Raw genomic sequence first — 7,534 nt, forward strand, 5'->3', positions numbered from 1 at the left:
TGTTATAATGATGTTGAAAGACGTTACTTTTCATGACTCCCCCAAAATACTAAGTGCTAGTTTATGATTTATGAAACCAAAGACACTGAATTCCTATTTGAGCCCATAAAAAGGCTGAAATATTAACATAAGCCTAGTAAAGCTAGCATGTTGATCATTAATCAGCGAAGATAATTATGCTATAATGACTTAAATTTTCCATGATCTCCATAATATCATAAAATCCCTCTCTTATGAACTATGGCACAATGACACAATGACACAATGACACAATCCGTATGACTTCTAGCATTATGAATTTATTCAAGAATGTCTTCATTACCTTGATATATGATTCCAAAATCATAAGTTATGCTAAAAATACAATGTACATTCCAAAATCTCACACTTGATAAACTTATGAAAATCCTTCACTGATGAATTAATATGGCATAATGAATTATGATTCTACCTCCCATGAGTTTTAATGATAGTCATACCTTATTATGAACCTAAGGTGGCTCAATCTCAAATGTGAACCTAAGTTGGTTAATTCTCAGGCATGATCCCAAAAGTGGCTAAACCATGAATATGAGCCTATTATGGATAATATATGAACATGAATCAGTATGAGAACATTATGAACTAAGGAAATTAGTTAGATAACCGTGAAGCCATAGGGTTAAATGACAAATGTCCGAAACTATGTTCGCGGACATAGGATAGAGATTATTCCGCAAATTGGATGACTATTTTTTCATATGTCCCATAAAGGGTATAACCATGGATACTTGCTAGCAAATTATGCCATACGGGCCGAGATCATACTCCATGTGCTCATATGGTGGTTTATGACGGTTCACTACTTTCTGCCATAAATAACCAAAATCCACCTTACTTGGTCAATCATAAATTTAGTTTATATTCTTGTTCATTTCCAGTTGTCTTCACTTAGATTTGAATTTATTGTCATTTATAATCGCTTGATGTACTACCCTTCTGAAATGGTTTTGCATACCAATACATTGCATGTATTGAACGTCTTTGGCGCTACATCATTTTATGATGTAGGTTCTGGATATCAAGTCCGTGTTCCGTGCCTCATTAGGATGTCTATGTTTTGCCATTGGTGAGCCTCTTTCCTATCAGGAGGCTGAACGAGCTATGATGACTTCGTTATATTTTCTTTCCTTCCAGTATTGTTACTTATTAGAGGCTTCATAGGCTGGTGTAGTTGTCAATTAAACTTTGTAATTTCTAGTCTCTATCATGACTTTTGGTATTGTATAATATTAAGTGGTGTTAATAAACCTTGATGAAAATGTTTATCCTTTAAGAAATCTTATTTCAATCACATGTTTCAGTTATATTCTTTGGTTTAGGTTCTATTCTCATGTGTTATGATAGAATGTTCGCACATACTAGCAATAATATTGGGTGTGTGCCATGTCCAGGGCCACAGCTCGAGGTGTGACAAAAATCCTCGAACTATGAAGAAAATGTTCACCGTGACTACATTAGTAGAAAACAAACATGTTGAAGGAAAAGTAGGGACCATGTCCCAGGTATCAGAACTATTGACAGTTCAAGAGAGTTTGAGTAAGGAGTTGGAGAAAGTGAGAGTTTATATGGACTCTAAGCATGCAGAAATCCTCAAATTGATGTTGAAGAATCAGAAACTTTCATCTGAGGGACCAAGTGCCAATGAAGCACTTAGTGCAGAGAATGCAGATCTCTAGAAAAAGGTTTCAACACTCACTAATGATGTTTAAAACTTAAATACTAAAGTGAAGAACCTAACAAAAAAGTTGTTGGATTCTTATGCTACTGTGGGTGCTTGAATGAAAATGCTTCTAAAGGACCTCTCCCCAAAACCTCCATCTACCTAAGACCTGTCCCTCCTATTTTTATTTTCTCCCTATGTTAGTTTCCGGTCTTTGACATCTGTGTGGCTTTTGAACATTAAGATGTGTTAGAGTTCTGACCTAAATTTGGTTGGTTCAACCCTGAAAGTTTTGCGGTTTGTGATTTTCAATGGGGTCTGTAGTGGTAGCGTAGGGATCGGGCCAATATTGGGTATGGACCTTTATGTTTTTTGGCCTAGGTGTACACACATACTATATAAGTGCAATTTAGTGGGCTATTTTCATTATTCAGAAAATTTAGCTTTCTCCATATTGTACTCTCTCTCCATTGTAGTGAAACCTCCTCTGCCTCTGCCCATAGTTTTTTCCTGCAAAGGTTTCCACGTAAATCTGTGTGTTGTTCTTGTTTTCTTTTACTTTTGGTTTTATTATTCTATCTGAATCATAACAAAATGGTATCAGAGAGTGTTTGATTGTTTTCTCGGTGATGTCAAACATGAAGTATGATATTCCACTATTGGATTGCAATACTAGATATTTGTTATGACAGGTTAAGATGTGGGTTGTGCTCATGCAGATGGATATGGATGATGCTCTATTAGGGTTATAAAAGATGCCTTCATTGTGGATGGCAGAGGACAAATAGTGTAAGGATCGGAAGGCTCTATCTTAGATCCACCTTTATTTATCTAATCAAATTCTACAGGATGTTTTGAAGGAGAACACTGCCACTGTGTTGTGGTTGAAACTTGAATCATTGTGTATGACGAAGAGCCTAACAAGTAGGATACATCTTAAACAATTATTACCATCGCATGTCTGTGGATTCATCCATAGAGGATAACCTATCTGTATTTAAGGAAATCATCTCTGATTTAGAGACTCTAGAGGTTAAGTATGATGAGGAAGATCTAGAGTTGATTTTGTTGTGTTCATTGTCTGCATCATACACCACCTTTAAGGATACAATTTTATATAGTCGTGATACCCTGATGACAGATGAAGTATATAATACGTTATTCTCTAAGGAAAAGATGAAGCATCTTGTCAATGGGTCGGAGACTCAAGAAGATGATCTCACTGTTTAAGGAAGGACTCGTGAGAGGAATTATGGGGGTGATGACAGGAATAGGTCAAAATCCATAAACAGAAATAAAACTTGTAATTTTAGCAAGAAGAAGGGCCATATCAAATCCGAGTGTTGGAAGTTACAGAATAGAGAGAAAAGAAAAGCTCATAAATCGAAGGGAAACCAACCAAAGAAGTCCGGTGAAGCCAATTTTGTTTTAGATGGCGGTAGTGGTGGAAACTCTTGGTAATTTCTGATGGTAATTCCAAATGTTGTGAGGATTGGTTTCTTGATTCATCTTAGACGATTCATATGTGTCGCAATCGGGATTGATTTACAACATATAAAATAGTCTCTAAAGTTGTTGTGTTGATGGGAAATAACATACCTTGTAAGATAGTTAGTATTGGAAGAATCAGAATTAAGATGTTTGATGGGGTTGTGAGGACACTTGTTGATGTGCGATATGTCCTGAAGAGAAATATCATTTCCTTGAGTACCCTTGATTCGAACGGATATAGGTATACTGAAGAAGGTGGAGTCCTGAAGGTTACTAAAGGTCGTCTTACTCTAATGAAGGGACAGAGAAAGTCTATAAATTTATATGTCTTGCAAAGCTTTACGATTACAAGTGATATGGTTGTTTCTACCTCTTCTCTATCAAAAAGTAACGTTGCTAAACTTTGGCATATGTGTCTGGGCATATAAGTGAAAATGGGATCGTTGAACTAAGCAGGAGAGGACTTCTTGATGGCCAGAGTATTACAAAATTAGAGTTCTATGAGAACTATGTTTTTGGGAAACAGAAGAGAGTCATATTCACTAAAGGCATCCACTCAACTAAAGGCACACTTGATTACATTCATTCTCATCTCTAGGTCCTTCTAGAGTACCTTCTAGAGGAGGTGCGAATTACCTTTTGACTATTATTGATGACTATTCCAGAAAAGTTTGGGTATTCCTGAAGCAAAAGAATGATGTGTTGCTTAATTTCAAGGAGAGGAAGATTATGATTAAAAAGAAAATAGGGAAGCAGGTAAAACTCCTTCAGACTAATAATGGTTTAGAGTTCTGTTCTAATGAAATTAATGCTCCGTGCAAGTCAGAAGGGATTGTGAGGCACTTGACAGTTCGTCATACTCCGCAGTAGAATAGTATGGCTGAACAAATAAATAGGACTATAATGGATAAGGTGCATTGTATGCTATCTAATGCTGGTCTACCCAAGTCTTTTTTGGGCTGAAGGCGCTTCTACAACTTCTCTTCTTATTAATCGCTCCACCCCAGTTGCGATTGATAAAAGGACTCCACAAGAGTTATGGTCTGGTACTCCTACTAGTTATTCTAATTTGAGGATATTTGGATTTCCTGCTTATGCTCATGTTGATAATGAAAAGTTAGAACCTAGATTTGTCAAATGCTTATTTATGGGTTATAAGCCTGGTGTTAAAGGTTATAAGCTTTGGTGTCCAGAAAACTGAAAGGTTATAATTAGTAAGGATGTTGTATTTGATGAAACTGCCATGCTTTGGGCTCCCTCCGAATCTAGTGCTTCTCCCCGGATAAGCTTAGTGACATGAATTAGCAAAATTCAAGCACCCACGTTGAGTTGCAGATTGGAGCAAAGTCTACCCGAATTTTTAATAGGGTTTGTTGTGGTAGTGTAGGAATCGGGCCGATAGTGGGTATGGACCTTTATGTTTTTGGGCCTAGGACCTATTTTTATGCACGTACTATATAAGTGTGATTTAGTGGTTTATATTGATTATTCAGAAAATTCAACCATTCTCCACATTATACCATCTCTCCATTATAGTAAAACCTCCTCTACCTCTACCCGTGGTTTTTTCCTGCAAGGGTTCCATGTAAATCTGTGTTATTCTTGTTTTCTTTTACTTGTGGTTTTCTTATTCTGTCCGAATCATAACAAGATGCTCTAGGTTTTTTTGTATGCTGCAATGGTACTCCTCTTTATGATATGAATGAATCCGATTTGTGTCTATCATCTTCTTCTTTTTTTAAAAAAAATAGTCCATTCATATTAGTGCTGCCCCAGTGGCCATGAGTTAACTGATTTGCACTTATTCTATTCTTGGTTTGTTGTTCTTAATTTTCTATGACGCCAAAAGGGGAAATACTGAGTTATTCAAGCAAGGAACCTGGTACTGCTGGTGCTGTTTGAAACAGGGGGAATACTGATAGGGGAAACACAAGGAGGAAGCATAAGGATAGGGGGAATATTGATAGTGGTTGCTCTGAGGTTGAATAAAGTTTGATGCTCTGAAGTTATGTTTTGTCATCTTAAAAAATGGAGAAAATTGATGTCTCATGTTTTGATGATGTTCAGTTGACATTAAATGAGCAGGTCCCTGGCTCATAATGAAGTGGTACAGCTGTCACATATCTGCACAGTTTGTCCGCTAGTGCAACTAACTGTGCAGGTGTACAACATACCTGATTAAACACCTGGTCTAATAAAAATTCAACCCTGATTTAGACTCCCCTATAAATAGAAAATGTTGCTTCTCAATCAAATAATTTTTGCAATTTTGGTGAATCACTAGAAAAGGAGAAAACTCTATATTGCTCAGGTTCCAAAGCTTTTGTGTGCTTAAGGTTTAGTATTTCATGAGTCAAGTATTGCATTGTAATTGTTTTACTCATCTTTTAAGAGTAAAGATTTTCTTTGGCAGTATAGTGCTTAGGTAGAGTTACCTAACCTAAGGTCCATGAATTAGAGTTTATCGATTGTGAAGTGATTAAGGTGTGTAGAGTGGTTGTAGTAGAGCTGTTAAAACCTGTAGAATATAGAGCTAAGTTCTTGGAGTCTGTAATTAATGAGTTTTGATTATAGTGAAGATTGAGTGCTTTTGAGGGCAAGCTGTGGTTTTTCCTCCCTTGAGCAAGGAGGTATCACGTAAACCACTGTGTTCATTTTAGTTTCTGCAAGTTTTTGTTTGTTACTATTTTATTGCTATTCTCTTAGTCTTAGGGACCTGGTCCCTTGAACGGTGGTGCACCCTTTACGTTTCAACAGAGGGGATCATGTCACGACTCAAATTCTGAAGCTAGGACTGGCACCTAATAAGCCATAACCCATTAGGTCAACCGGTGCATTCAATCACCAAACTCAAATTAAAGTCTGAATTCTCATTCATCCCAGCACACCCCTAGATCTCTAAGAGACCATAATTTTATTTACAAATTTCTTTCCTGTTTTTAAAACTCGTACATGTATGATTTTGTTTAGCCGCTACCATTATTTTCTTGTGTCAATCATCTGATATACAGAACTCAAAGGCTAAAAAAATGTGGATTCTAGCCGCATAGAGCACGAATCATGTTTCTTCCCAAGTACAGCTTATTTACCATTACTTTTCAGACAAAACTATATTGATGCTTCTATTTGTGAGTTATCAAGGGACCTTGATCGGTTGTAGATTTCTGCTGTTTGACAGTATATATGCTCCGGTTGGGAGTTATCAAGGGACCTTCTACATGTTTAGTTGAAATGACAGAAAAAAATGGTCCCTTGTGTTTGGGGTATGTTAAAAGTAGTTCCTCCGACCCTGCTAACGCTAGATACTTTATGCACCAAATTACCCTTTTACGGAATTGTTTTTATCATTTACTTGACAGCCCACATCATGTAATTATGCTTCCAATAAAATCATAAGAAAAACCTTTATGTTATATCTTTGACTCATAATGTAAAATGAAATCGCCGGTATTTTTCCGGTAGAAGATAGAAAAACACGAGACTTGAACAAGATGTTACCTTTTTAAGGTCTAAAGTTTAGTGATAGAAGTCCTTTTTTATGAAATGGTGTTGACCAGTGTCAAAGAAGAATCAACTATCTTGATCTAGATTTACAACTCAACATTATTACAATACAACTCGTTGATTTTTGTAATCATAGCCAGGCATAGGAAACAATTAAACTAAACACAGTGGATTCAAATATTAGAAATAGTCAAGTGTCTGTTTTTGATAAGCGTGGTGTCTAGGCTAGTTTGCGTGCAACTCATCTAATTCCATGGTATACCTTTCACCTCCCACCAACAAGAAGTATTGGGTGACTCTAGCTTTATTCTACTCACCAAGGCTAGAACAGATGAGAAGAAATCACTAGAAATAATCAAGAATTTTCATCCACATCATGTTATTATGTTGTAAATAGAATCAAAAGAAAACTTTTTGTTATATCTTTGATTCGTAAGGAAAAATAAAAATCCAGATAGAGAAAACTAGGAAAGGAAAAAAAACCAAAAGACTTTCAACGTGATGTTACCTTTTCACTCTTTGAAGTTCAGCAGTTGAAGTTTGAGAAATAACCTTGAACAGTGGCAAAGAGAGTAAGTTATCTATGGGATCAAAATGATTTTGTCAGAGGAGTTGAAGTAATTTGCTAAATGGAGTGTAGGTGAAAGAAGAATGAAATAGGTAGGTAGATCCAGATTTAAATTCAAAGATTATTAAAATACAGCTCGTTGACTTTGAATTTTTTTAATAATCGTTATCATCTTAGTCATCTTATTCAATTGTTAATTCTACTGCTTTGTGTAAATGCTTCGCATGGGCTGTTGAGATAAGTATTCACATGGGTAGATTGTTTATTTA

The 7,534-nt window shown here is 36.1% G+C and overlaps 1 protein-coding gene across 2 annotated transcripts in view; it reads right to left on the reverse strand.

Annotated features, from left to right (window-relative positions):
* The window catches only part of LOC107873683 (putative late blight resistance protein homolog R1B-16), a 29,084-nt gene extending 21,759 nt beyond the window's left edge, over positions 1-7,325 (reverse strand). For both annotated transcript variants that reach the window (XM_047414628.1, XM_016720612.2), the window contains exon 1: positions 7,206-7,325. The gene's annotated coding sequence lies outside the window, so the exon portion shown is untranslated. The remainder of the gene's footprint in view (positions 1-7,205) is intronic.
* Between the last annotated feature and the right edge of the window lie 209 nt (positions 7,326-7,534).

Source organism: Capsicum annuum, chromosome 6 (genome assembly GCF_002878395.1).
Source record: "Capsicum annuum cultivar UCD-10X-F1 chromosome 6, UCD10Xv1.1, whole genome shotgun sequence".
Classification (NCBI taxonomy): Eukaryota; Viridiplantae; Streptophyta; class Magnoliopsida; order Solanales; family Solanaceae; genus Capsicum; species Capsicum annuum.